This window comes from Dicentrarchus labrax, unplaced genomic scaffold, assembly GCF_905237075.1.
Source record: "Dicentrarchus labrax unplaced genomic scaffold, dlabrax2021, whole genome shotgun sequence".
Lineage (NCBI taxonomy): Eukaryota > Metazoa > Chordata > Actinopteri > Moronidae > Dicentrarchus > Dicentrarchus labrax.
This window is the reverse complement of record NW_026136707.1, coordinates 8,687,601-8,701,840: the sequence shown is the minus strand read 5'-3', so window position 1 is coordinate 8,701,840 and position 14,240 is coordinate 8,687,601. Positions and strand designations below refer to the sequence as shown.

At 42.2% G+C, this 14,240-nt stretch overlaps 1 protein-coding gene across 2 annotated transcripts in view; it reads left to right on the top strand.

Annotated features, from left to right (window-relative positions):
* Positions 1-14,240, top strand: part of erfl1 (Ets2 repressor factor like 1) — an 89,241-nt gene that overhangs the window by 26,211 nt on the left and 48,790 nt on the right. The window contains exon 1 of one of the 2 annotated variants that reach the window (XM_051407596.1): positions 12,341-12,436. The exons of the other annotated variant lie outside the window; for it this stretch is intronic. The gene's annotated coding sequence lies outside the window, so the exon portion shown is untranslated. Of the gene's footprint in view, positions 1-12,340; positions 12,437-14,240 lie in introns of those variants that run through there. 2 annotated transcript variants of the gene reach the window in all.

The following is a 14,240-nucleotide window of genomic DNA, read 5'->3' as shown; positions in this document are numbered from 1 at the left end:
TATTTTTAATTTTATTTAACATTCAACATTTTAAGTCTGTGCTAAAAATAATACTTGCATGCCCATATGAGCTGTTGCTTTCTTCTGTCTTTTCTGACTGTGCAGCTATACGTTAGTACAACTCTAATCTAATCTAATGTAATGTAATGTTGAACAACTCAGACTGCAGAAGCCCCACATTAGCTTCAGCTAGACTTTGGACTGTATTTTTGTGCAAAAGGCACACTGTTGTTAAGTTGCTTGACCAGTTTGTTTTCTAAAAGGCTCTCAATCACATCAATGGTTCTCACAAAAGCCTCTGGTGTCATCACAAGCGTTGTTCTTCGGATTACTCCACCACTGGTGCATTAAGCACTGCCCTCATGGGGGTATAAGTGAATGCAAAACAATAAACAAACTGCCCCCAAGAGAGTTTAGCTAAATGAGTTTATATCACATTACAAGAGTCACAGTACTTGAGCATTCCCCCACCCCAAAATTACAACAATAATGAATTCAACTCCTTCACTCCTGGGGTTTGTTCTAAGCACCCATCAACATACTTTATTTGATGACACATGAAACCAACGTATCCTTGCACTTCGCCTATTAATAACTTTTCCAAAATGAGCGATCCTCCCGTCTCATGACAGTCCCCCTTTTTGATGACAATGAGGCCCCTTCCTCCTCCTCAGCTTCCCTAATGACACTCAGATTGATAGAGAGGCATCCACCAGCACCCCAACAAATGGCCCTGCATCAGGACCAGAGGAATGGAGTACAGTCGCGGATATGTAGATTGGGGGAGCGCAGACAGAGATGGATCAGGGGGCTTAGGTGTGGATAAACAGAGTGAGGTTGATTGCTAGCACAGAGAGGGGCCATTACGGCAAATCCGCACGCTAATCATAATGAATCACTTACTTATTAAGCGTTAATTATGGCACGCAAATACATCCCATGCAGGCGAGCGAGCAGGGAGGCAGGCAATGGTGCCTGCCACTGTTGGGTGGGTGGGTGTTGGGGGATACAGGAGGAGGCGAGGAGGCTACATTAATTTATTCTTATTTATTAATTTCCCTAATTAAAACAACAAGGCTGTGGAATAGAAGTGTTTTCTTTGGGAGAAACAAATGAAGGCCCTGGAAAAGCGATATGAAACCAGGCGTGGCGCAGTGTAAACATTAAATCATGTGAAGTGATGGTGCTTGTTCAGCTGTTCATTATTAGAATAGCTTTATCCAATTGGGCTGCCCCCTCTTACCCCTTTTCTTTGTTATTATATCACACAGCAGCCCCTCCTCTGTCATGAGGAGCACACACGCGCACACACACACACACACACACACACACACTTGTATTCTGGTGATGTGGATGGCAGATTTCATTGTCATTATTCAGTGAATGGTTTATTTGCCAGACCACAATAAGCCACAGTTCCTCCTTGAACGCATCCTCCTGAAATGCCACAAAATCAGAGAGAAACGCCCCATATTCCCCCACAACTGTACAGGCCTTTTACTGGAGCTAAACTGCTTCTCCCATTTTCTCCAATTCATTCATCTATCTCACCGTCCTCCTCCCTCCTTTTCCACACTGCCTTCTCTCAATTTCCTGATCTCTCTCCCTCTCTCTCTCTCCCTCTCAGTCCCGGAGTGTCCCACCTGAGCGGGCGGGGCGCGGTAATGGCGTTAATGCCCGGTAATACGGGCCAGATATTATAATCTCAACACTGTCACATTGCGTTAGCCGCGGGAGACTGACGTGTCAATGCCACGGCGAGCAGGTGACGCGCGGGGCTCAGGAAGCGTGGCCCGGTAATCGCCCAATACAGACACATTTATTTTGGAGTTGAATATTTTCACCGTGCTGCCTTTGCCGCAGCGCAGCCGGTATTTAGGGGGTAAACTTGTGTCAGTCCATTGGTCAGGGAAGAGGCACTGCATATTATCTACAGTATACCCGTGGTGTAAACTTTAAAACAAAGCTCTTAAACATTTGAGGTAAACCACACTTTCTTTTTACAAAATCAGAAAAAAACTAACATTTTGAGAGAGGCATCTTCTAGATATTTTTTTCCTATAATAGCTTAAACTATTTATATCTCAATACTAATGTTTGTACTGAAACTGAGGTACAGTGTGTAACATTTAGGAGGATTATAAGATTCATGAAAATAAGAATCGTTGTGTTTTTGTTACCTTAGAATGAGACGTTTTTATCTACAGAGGAAGTGGGACCTTTTCGACGGAGACCGCCATGTTGAACCGCCATGTTTCTACAGGAGCCCAGAATGGACATACCAAACACTGGCTCTAGATAGGGCCTTTTGCAGGGTTTTTTTTTTGTTTGTTTGTGAGTGTTGCGGCCACTGTAGTTTCTTCTACATGCTTGGAAGGCTGAGCTGTTTTCAAATGTTTGCAGTCTGCAACTTCATCGCTAGATGCCACTATATCCTACACAGTGGTCCTTTTTAGTCACATTTTCATCAAGCACTATAACCTAACATTTCAGTTATCAAATTCTACTTTTTCATCCATTGTTGGTATTGTTGTGGTGACATTAATAACCATTTAAGACTCCTATCTTTGTTTTAGTGCCTTAAAAGCCCAATAAGTACATTGGATCATATAAATGACAGGTCTAATCACATATGATTGAAAAGTTTGAGTTACAAAACTAGAAAACCTTGCATTTTGTCAATTTCAATGTTGCCCGTACTTGAAAATATATGCATTAAACTTGCATTACACACATCATTGATATACATAAAACATCAACAACATCAGAAAACATTATAAACTCAGGTTCAGTGGTTCATCCGTGTATTTAATGACCTCTTAATCAATGGCTGAATATGTTGACACATGCATGGAATTGACTCCCCTATAAACTTTAACACTGTGCAGAGGACATACAAACGTATGAAGCTTACAAATACAAGCAAACTCAGATACAGGAGTTATTAAATCTAATGTGTTGTACATTTCGGCGGTGACGCTATGCTTGTGTTTGCATTTGGATTATGGATCATACCTTTGATACTGCTATAAACAAGAGTGAAGTCACGTTTGTTGGTACATGTCTCAAAGTGCTTCACATTCAGCACATCAAATCATATCCTACGTATCACTGCATGCTGTATACTGCATATACAGACTACATACCGTATAAATCAGAGGCATGCACGGCATCACATACATGCCACATACAATGTTACATCATACATTTTACTAAATTATACTGATCCTTATCAGCACACACCTTACTACTGGTAGTGAGTCACTCGTGATTCTGTATGGGCAAGGTGTAGGTGCACGGAGTCTCTTTTCACCTGACCTTAATACCTTTGAATTGTTGGAAGAAAATGGAGAACCTAGAGGTAACCCATGCATCATTGGGAGAACAAACAAACTCCACTAGAAATTAAAGCCCAATATTCTCTTGTTGTGAGGCAACACTGCATTTTGGAAAATTTTTATTGGAGATGAACTTCCAGCACTGAACGTTGGTATAAGGACACTGGAGAAAACAACTTACCTGCTTAGATGTCACTTACCTTGCATTTACTTCTGAAAATTAAGACCAAACTATATTTAAAAAACGACATATTAAAGGCCATACAGTGTCTGCAGCACACTCTGTTCGCTCTGTACCACTAAATAATTTTTGGCCTTTCGTGAAAGCAATGGCAAAAGAAAATGATCCATCCCTCAAACGGCAGTTATACTCTCGTGGGTGCACGGCTCGTCAGTGATTTATGCGTGTGTGTAATTGAGTGTTAATAAAAAGTGTGTCCGGAGCGCATGTAATTGTGTGTTTTCAGGACCCACCATGTGTGAGCTTGTGTGTAATTGGGTGTTATCGATGTTGTGAGTGTATGTCGGGGTTGAAAGAGCGAGTGGACAGGTTACAGTGTGATTGCAGTTTAAAGAATGCCTTTAAAAGTACACACATTTTTTACTTTTTATTTTCTATATTTTAAAGGCAGGAATTCTTTTTAATGATATTGAATTATTTTTTATTTCATTTACTCTAGAAGTTACAGGATTTGTGACAGCCCTCATTAAACAAATAACCTTTATTTTGAGTTTGTTTTGTATGAGACTATAGCATTAGCGAAGGTGTTTAAAAACCTAAAAAGAAAAATAAGAGAAATGGATTTGTTGAGTAAGAAAATCAGTTAATGTTTTAGCTATTGCACATAATAGTGGAAAGATATAGTTATACACAGTTTAGTCTTGTCTTTTGCATATTTTGTGCTAGCTTCTATATGTGTGCATGTGTATGTGTTTAGTGTTGCTGTAACATCATAGGTGTGTGCGTGTGTGTGTTTGTGAATGGTGTATGTCGTGGTGGCAGTGTATAGAATAGGTGCATGTGTGTGTATATATAGTGTGGTGCGGGTGCTGTTTAATTGATGCGGGCTGGCCATCGATCCCTCCCGCCCAGCCTAATGAAGGCCTGATTGGTTTGTGAGGGCTGGCTGGTTCTGCTTAGCTGCCTCTGCCTGCTGCCCTGGCTGCACACACTATAACACACACACACACACACACGCACACACTCAATTCAACATCATTCTTCTCTTTCTCTCTTGGTCTCATGCTTTGTCTCTGTCTCCCACTTTACATTTCTGCTCTGACGTTCTTTTTGTCTTACTGTCTATAACTCTAGCTCTTTCTCTCTTTTACTCTTTATAGTCTCTGGCTGAATCATAAAATGACATCTAAATTCCCCATCATTTACAGCAGAGTGCTACATTTACTGATAATGAAAATTCATTTTTTTGTGAAATTTCAAGATACAACACTCCACATCCATCAACTTTACTCCTTGTGTGCTCAGACTTGACCTTAGCTGTGTACAATCTTGGCCCTTTTTTGATCAATTTAAAAAAACTTTGGCGCTAAAATGTCAATACAGTGAGTGAAATTATGCTCACATATTCCCGTGTGTAGCTATCAGAAAGCCTTGTAGGACATGTGAATCCTCCCTTGCCTTCGCTGACACAATTTGTGTCCCGTCTCTTCTCTCCATCACTGTCTCAGTGGTGTTGGTGTCTCTGCCTGCCTTTATCTGTCAACCAGCTCGCAATCCAGTCATTCAGTCAGTCAGTCAGTCAGTCAGATGTCACAGTGCTGCTCCTGTCATGGCAGTGCCCATAAATGTCTTTTTGTGTCACTCAGCTCACTACAGACACAGGTATTACACCGCCCTGTTAATGGCTTTGTCAGATGGCCTTTTCACAGAGCCAGTCACGAAGACAGACAGCAGACTTCTATCAGTCTTGGGTGTGTGTGTGTGTGTGTGTGTGTGTGTGTGTGTGTGTGTGTGTGTGTGTGTGTGTGTGTGTACACAGTGTGTGTGTGTACACAGTGTGTGTGTGTACACAGTGTGTGTGTGTACATGCGTATGTTTCAGTCAAAGGCATCAGGACTCGTTTCAGGAAATAAAAGGCCACCCTAGTATCCGCCGCAGTCGTGTATCAGCAAAATTCCTCTGAGTGGCTTTCCAGTCAGGCAGTAGAGCCGTTGTTCCAATCTGTCACTGTCTGTCATGCAGCCTGCCATCATGCTTAATAATCTGTCTGATATGTTATTTTATAGAAAGATAATTACTGGCAAAATCCTGAAAGAAATCACTTAACAAACCATCTCGTAAATTTCATCTCTGCAACACGGTGCCATGATGCCATTAACAAATGTATTGTGTAATGTGTACAAACATAACCACACAGGCACAGCACATATGCATGCATTGTTGTGCACAATGTCAGTGTTTTATCAGCTTTACTCAGCACTATAGTGCTAAATCCACATACATCAACATTTCCTTCAACAGGAGATAAGGTAAACAGAATGATTTTCGGAAATGAACTAATAACTACAGCAATGGCCGTAGTATAAGAAATGGATATAATAAACACCTCTTGGTTATATCTAATGAGACTAGTGTTATTAAAACGGAGCCCCCAACTCCCAAAAGATAATATTAATTCATATTGTATGCACAACATATTATCAGGGAGCACAAAAAACTTTGTTGAATCCAAACAACATAAACATTAAACAGCTTTCTTTTTAAAGAAAAACAGTGACATCATCATGTTCCTTTACTGACACAAAAACATCCAAGTGGAAGCCCTATTGTCTGTTTTTTGCCTTTTCCAGTGTCCAGTGTGTATTTTTCTGGTTTAAATCAGGCACCAACTGTCGTTAATGCATCAGAACAGTTAAAGGTCCGGTGCGTAACATTTAGGAGGATCTACAGGCAGAAATGCAATATAATATAATCCTATTCTTTTATTAGTCACCTGAAAATAAGAATAGTTGTGTTTCTGTTACCTTAGACATTACATTTTTGTCTACAGACTGTCAAAGAGGACCTTCTCCCTCTTTTACAGAGTCTGTCATGTTGAACTGCCATTTTTCTACGGTAGCCCAGAAAGAGACAAAGCAAAAACTGTCCCTAAATAGGTTCTTTTGTGTTTTTAAGGAGTTTCACAGCCACTGTGGTTCCTTCTACATGTTTGGAACAGGAAGGTGAGGTGAAGGCATTGTAATGGGTTACTACAACACTATACACACTGGTCCTTTAAAACCATAATTCTTAGAACAGTCTTAGGTGTCTGTCTTTTAAAATGTATAATACTGTAGCTTTATGGTCTTCACTAGACACTGCTAAACCAATATAATGAACATATGGGATTTTGTGTTGAGAGCATTGAGCACTCCTTAAATCTCTATTTATAAGTGTGGTTTCAAGGATGAGGCTGACATTATTCTATATTTTTCTTGTCAACAAATCCCATGAAACCTACAAAGCCTTATTCCATATTTTAATACTTCCCAACCTTCCTAAACTGTACGCAGCACAATGCCCAAGATGTAAATCTTCAGTATATTTTTTTAAGGCTCAGTAATTTCCTACAACTGCTGCTGTAAGTAGACTCAAACAATGGCAAATAGTACATTTCTTAGAGACTGTACTATTGTGTTGGATAATTACACATCTGGTTCTCTAGTAAGCATTTATGGAACAAGGTTGGAGTGGGATTGATGGTGTGTCTCACTCGTGTTCTTGGACAACAATGGAGGTCTTCGGCACAGACGGATACGCTATATCTGGCTTCGGCTACGCCGACTCCTCTTGTTAGAAGGATCATTGATGGTTTTGGTCTTTTATTTAGGATTTGTTGACAATAAGAAAAATATAGAATATTGACTGCAGTATCCTGTAAGGACAGCAGGGCCTCGCAAACAATATATGAGACCAGACAGCATAAGACATGTTCTCTGCGGTCTTTATAAAAATTCGACATACTCTGTAACCGTGCACATTTCAGCAGTTGCAGTTTTAGTGCAGAAGGGTATAGTGAGCGACCAACAGTGCATTGATCAAACTGCCTTTCAACCTGTGGTGCATCTTTATTTCAAGTCTCTCCGTCTGGTACAGTATCCCACACCTCTGGCCTCATATACCACAGCCTTCACCTCGCCAGCCTTCGCCAACAAATACACAACAGCGTACACTGCGATAAGTGGTGTGTGTTTACAGCTTGTTCATTTCCACTCTCCAACTCTCAGCAGAGGAAAAGAACGGGTGAGAGTGGGAAAAAAAGAGAGAAGGGTAGAAACGATGGGGAGAGAGAAGGGGCTATCGGAAAGGAGAGGGAGGGCTTGTGGGGAGTGTTTTTGTCCTGGAGAGAAATAGCCCTCTAGGTTGTAATTGGAGGTAGAGAGAGAGAGGGAGAGGGAGAGAAAGAGAGTGAGGGAGGAAGAGACAGGAGAAATTGCTTGGCTGGGGCTGTGTGGGATGATAGTGTTTTTGACAGGTAAATAAGGCTGTGATTGTCGACAGTTACACTGCACCTCGCTGACCCTCACACACACCGGCCTCCTCCATCTATATTTCACTCTGACACACATGCTGACTCTCTGCCTCTCTCTGTCTCCACTGACACACACACACAGACACACACACAGACACACACACACACACACACACACACTCACGCATGTGCACGTACATGCACAGAAACACCCAGACGGTGATGTTATCATAACTTACGCTTTGTTAATAGGATATAAAAATGCACGTTTACAGTGCCATTGAAGTTATCTCACGCTATGACTATTTAACTAACCTTTTAGTTTAATAGACAGTCATACGACTGCACACTGAAATGCTCTTTTAAAAGCTCAAAAGCACTTATAGTTTGTCCATTAAAAACAAGACTTGAGTGACACAAACCCAAGCTACAGTTCTCCGCATAACAATGTTTTGAAACGCATAACAAAAGCGACATTTATTCCCTGCATATCTAAATCAAGGGGTATGACAACATAACAGCCACATCATTTCTACAGAGTTAATTCAACACCGCTATGACACAAAAATAGAGCATCACAAATCTAGTAGGTTTTATTACAAGGCCATATTAGATTGTATTGTACAGGTGTTTGCTATTTTGTCCACCCTCATAAAAGTGCACATATAGTATCTTCTCTGATATTTTATAGATATAGATATAGATATACATATAGAAAGATAGATAGACAGACTGCTGCTGCTGCAACACCACCAGTGCTATCTCTTCTTCCTACCTCCTTTTCCCCTTTCCTTCCATCTTCCCATTCTCTTTTATCAAGTCAACAGCCGTCTCCCCCTCCCCTCCTGCCTGCCCTTGCCTCCCTCCCTTTCCCCTCCCTCTCCCTCTCCCCTCCCCTCCCTCTCTCTCTCTCTCCCTCTCTCACTTCAATCTCAAGTGTTTTCAATTTTATTCTAGAGTGGAATTAACTACCCCCGATGTCAAATTGCCGACGAAATCGATAATAATATCTTTACAAAAGAGGATATTCCAGTCTCTCGCGTCGGCTTTTGAAAAATGGAAAATTTAGCCGAGATTGATTCATTAGTTGACACGTTATAGGACGGTATAAGTATTGATCGCGGCCTGTCATGTCCCATCTCGGCTAATCGAAGCTGAGGCGCTCTGTCGATGGGCGCATTTTTCATAATTCCGTCGCCGGGGAGAGAGACCAGCCGGCAGAGGCGACTGCAAGGCACAGAGAGAGAGAAAGAGGAGAGTATAGGGGGGCAGAAGAAAGATAGACGGGGGAGAGAGATGACTTGGGGGAAATAGGTAGGGGGCAAAGAGTGGAAGAGTGAGAAATAGAGTGAAAAAGAGGCATGGGGTAAAAAAAAAAAAAAAAAAAAAAAAAAAGGGAGGGAAAAGGAGAGAACAGTTTTGTGTGTCTGTGCGTGTGCGCGCCTGCCCATGTGTCCGTGCAACATCTCCAGCCCAGAGGGCCTCGGGGTGAGGCAGAGAGGGAGCCACAGGGAGGAGAGGGTATGTTAATGGTGCAGGTATTGGGGCGTAGATAATTAATGCATTAACTAATTAAAGTCAAACGGGGGAGATAACGAGGTGGAGGGGAAGTATATAAGGAAAAGGGAAAAGACGGCGGGATGGAGGGAGGAGAATTAGGGCGACAACAGGGGAAGAATGGGTTTTAATAGCGAGCGAGGAGATGCGGAGAGGTGTGAAAAAAGGAGAGATGAGAAGGAGGATGAGGGGAGAGCGAGAGGAGGTGTTGGGTGGCGGGGGTGGGAAAAGCAAGAGGAGTAGGGGAGTGGTGTTGGGGAGGGGGGGGTGAAATAAATAGAAATTGAATGGCTTGGGTGCGAGCAGAGAGAAGTTCTGAGGCGGAAAAAAATATAAAGAGGAGTGAGAGAAGACACAACGACAATGATGGAGAAACTTTTGATAGTTGTGCAATTCGTTTGGAAAGTTGGCATTGCCGTGCTCAGGACTTATAAGTCCAACATAATGCCACTCCTCTGGCAGTCTTGTCACGAGTTGCACAAATCCAGGGGCCCTGTCAATCAACAAAAGGAGGTTGTTGCAAAGGAATGGAGTCTACCTGTTTGTCTTTGGGTCTAAAGTCTGAACCCCCCCCTCCAGACTCCATTGTTCCCTGTTGGATTTGGAGCACTAGATTATAGGTCATCATATTGCTCAAGGAGCCACACAGGTTTTGAAATAAATGCCAAAAAGGTGCATTCGCTTACCATTCAGAAAACTACTGCCAGAAGTACAAAAAAAACAAATAGAGTCTTCTAATACATGCACTTTTATCTCTTAGACCATCTATTGTCCCACCAAATTATAGCTCACTATATTCTACAGCGATTTTCAAAGGCTTCGCAAATAAAATTCCAGAAAATCATTCATCCACCATAAACTAATGTCATAAAAGAAAACTATCATCCTGTCAGAGTCAGTGAATCTGACAGGACCTCATCTTCTTACCATTATATAACAACTCGTAGCCAAAACCATGGTCCTGTTAGATTCTTTGGTTGGTTGTGACCAGACTCTGCAATATTTATCTGGCACTTTTGTCTTTTTGCCCAAATTACACGGTACTGTATTCTACAAGGAGCCTTACAGGTTTGACAAATAAAATGGCAACCCATGCCACAAAGGACAACAATCCAGTAAGAGGTTCTCAAAGAGTCCCAAGATCTTACAGCAGCGCATCCATTTACCTACAGTCTGTCACGTTAATATCTTTTTATCTGCTGGTTTTGACATTACTGTGCAAGATAAGATTTTTTTCTAATTTCCAACACAATGTGCCATGTATTTGTGCTCCTCTTAACCACGGCATATTTTAATAAGACAATGCTGGGTCGATGCGCATCTTTGTAGGCATGTTGTGTTGAAAACCAGACCCACACATGTGTTGAAAATGACACAGCAATTGTCAAAGTGAAGAGAGAAGAGTGTGCTACTAACTCCAATGAGCCTGTGCTCTAACATCCAAAGGGGGAAAGCAATGTGAATCTCAATCCCATAATTGATTTTGATAAACTAACATGCATGGTGTGAGGAAGTCCTCTTGCTTTGAGAGAAAATGGGAGTGTGTCCGAGAGGCCACCCCCAAATCAGCAATGATAAAAGTGGAGCTGAAATGGGTTGTGGGATGGAATCAAGAGAAATGAGATACACCAAATTAGAAGAGATTGGCCTGATGGACTTGGATTAGAAGGAAAAGAGGTGTATAGGGAGGGGATGACGAGAAAAGGAGGAGAGTGAGTGAGTGCATATGTGGAAGATGGGGAGAAATGGAGGGGAGGGGGGTCTCGGTACTTGGCAGTCTCTGGGTATCTCAGGTTCTCTCCGGCCGGGAAAGCGGTCGATATTTAATTGTTATTGCTAGCATGGAACGCACGGAAGCGGGGCCTGTACGAAAATTTCTCATTTATTTGGTATTCTTGTTTTCTCTCCTTTTCCTCCTTCCACCCGCCGCCCTCTTTGCGGGGGGGGTAGTTGTGTGTGTGTGTGTGTGTGTGTGTGTGTGTGGGGGGGTTCTTGTGAGCGAACTGGGGGCAAAATGGAGAAAAGGGGGATGAGATCTTTGGATGAAATCTGAAGGGGGGGGGACACCCTGTCCTCCTCTCCTCCTCTCCCAAGTTTAGTTTCTGTCCCTAGACACATCATATCCACCCCCTATCCACCCTCTGCCCCCCCACCACCACCACCACCACCTTTCTCTGTCTCCCCTCACTCCATCTACCCCCACCTGTCCAAAATGAAAAATCCGTCATTTTCATCAAACGTCCAACCAAATATTATCTACACTCCATTCCCAAAGATCGAATCTTATTTAGGGGCGACGGGATTCGCCATCTGTTTTCAAATTTCATTCCTCCATGAACTTTATTTTCCCTCGACTTTGGACAAAATTATAACCCGATCGATCCGCTTTCTGGCCACCACCCGTCTACATATATTTTCCTTGTGCGGTCTCTTCACTGTGCAGGTCAATTTTCTGTCTCACGTCCACAGGAACACGTGCAGAACACAGTCTGCAGCTGATAGAAACTTAAACGCAGTCGGGCTGATGTGAGGTGGAGGTTCAGGCTCAGCGCCCTCTCTTTTTTTTCCTCCCCCCTTTCCTTCTCTCTGCGCTCTCATCTTCTCATCCCTCCCGGATCTCTCCCCTTCGCGCTCTCTCCCCTAACACCTGCCGGTTTTCTCCTTGCTTTCCTTTGCTTTTTTTTTTATGGTTACATTGCTCATGTAAACTACATCACACCGGTTTCGGACAGTAGCCGGTTGCAGTGGAGTCCCTTTTTTTCCTGTCAACTTTTTTGTTCCTCCGAGGACAACTTTTCTCTCGCCATAGTCCTGCGCGCTTCTTCCCTATCTTACTCATCTTGATTTTTTCCCCCCTCTCCCCCCTACGGGCGGTATTCACTCACACTGCCAGTCATAGATCATGTCAGTGTAACTCTTCACCAATGTAGTTTAATGCAGGAGGAAAGGATGCGCGGTCCGATCTGTTAAATTGCCCAGATTACCATCAGTCCTCTGCGCACGTCGACAGGATTCCCATCAACCCAAGTGGGAGCTGCTGGTCAAGTCAATGAAGGTGCGTCGGTGAAGGTAAGCATCCTACTTCCACATTCTGTTACGGAAAGAGGGAGCATTAATAATTGAGAAACGCGTCACAAATAAGATTCTCATGAGAAATATAATGCACTTTGGTGAGAGTGGAAACATGCGCACCTCCTGCAGAAATTGATTGATGGAGGCTGTGTACGCTTGTGCGCCGGAGAGTTGTCGAACATCGCGCAGTACGCAGTACGTCTCCCTCCGAAACAGATCGGCAGTAATTCCTAAAAGGTTCCTGCTTTAGGGTGAAAAACGTGTTTGCGCGTTGCATTTGAGATTTATATCCCACTGCGGCTTCAGGCACCGAGGCGTGCTGGAGAGAGGTTGATGCTAGACAAATGTGATATGAAAAGTATGAGGGCGGTCGGGGAAGTGGAATACGAACTTGGGGAATGAGGATAGTCACTTTCGAAAAAGTTGTCCAAGTCAAAAACGGCATATGCGTGCACATGCGCGTGCAATGATTGATGATTTGTAAGCTATTTATGCTATGGTATTGTGGATTAATACTGCTGGTGTTAAGAGGACCATAACCATGCAGGTAGTCTTGTGTAGTACTCAGACATGTAAATACATTCACACTGACTCCATTATTATAACAGTGAAACATATCCTTAAAGCTGGTATATGCTCAGTTGCTTTAGCAGGAATGCATATGTTGCTCATCCTTTCATTATAGTGCACAGCTTTCCATCACATACCATTTGTCTATCACATATAAGCATAACACATATGGTCAAATTTAACTTGTTGATGCTGTGATAAAAGGGAATTTCACTCAGTTCAAGATCTCAGCATCATACTCTTGTGGCCCGGGGTTGTTCGCTCAATTTTTTGTGATTATGAGGAACTCCTTGCCAAACACAGAGAGCAGAGAAGTGAGACTCTAATCTTTGATGTCCAACTGATATCTTTACTCTGGAGTTGTGTGCTTTGATACATAATTGTAAAGATTGTACAGTCCCCTGGGGCTAACTGTGATTTTTGGCTGTATATAAAAAAAATCTGACTTGCATACTGACCTTGTGAGTTTATACATCTTTGCAAGCTTTATGTTATCTTCATTTCAGTTTCAAAACAAATGTATGTGCTCCAGAGGTCAAGGTCACATATAGGCTCTTTCAATACACACAGTACATATGGATAAGATACTTGAGCAGATGGCAGTCTAGATGTTTTGCACCATGAAGCACCTCAACATTTGCAGTTTTATTCTAAGATCACAAACAGCTAATGTGTTTGAATTTAAGTTTAAGTTTTTTTTACATTTGATCAAAAAAGACAAAATCCTCAGACAGCACTAATTAAATACTGCACTGATGCTCACTGAATATTGTTAAGAGTGTAAAACTGCTTCCCATGCTCTCTCTTGCTTGGTGATGGTGGTTCCTCTACTGACATATAAGGTGTTATAAAAAAGCACCCCTGGATACTGTCAGCGTGACCTTTTCATTGATTTCAAGTTCATGTCACACAAGGTCAAAAACATCACTTGTAAAACTGAGATGGCGCCAGTTTTTCTCTTTTATAGATCAAAATCCAATGTGTGACATGAAATGACATGAAATTATACGACTCTCAATGGGCAGGGAAATGAGGAATGTCATCTGTCCGTGTTATCCGTGCAGTTACAGTACGAAAATGTCGGTGACAGTGCAACACAGTTGATGTTAAATAGAACATATTTGGTTTGTTTGATACAATAAAAGAAATAATCAGAACAAATTATTTGCAAAATACTTAGAGTGCTGGATCTAAAATGAGAGCCTGATCAATATCGGAACCAATCAAGTGG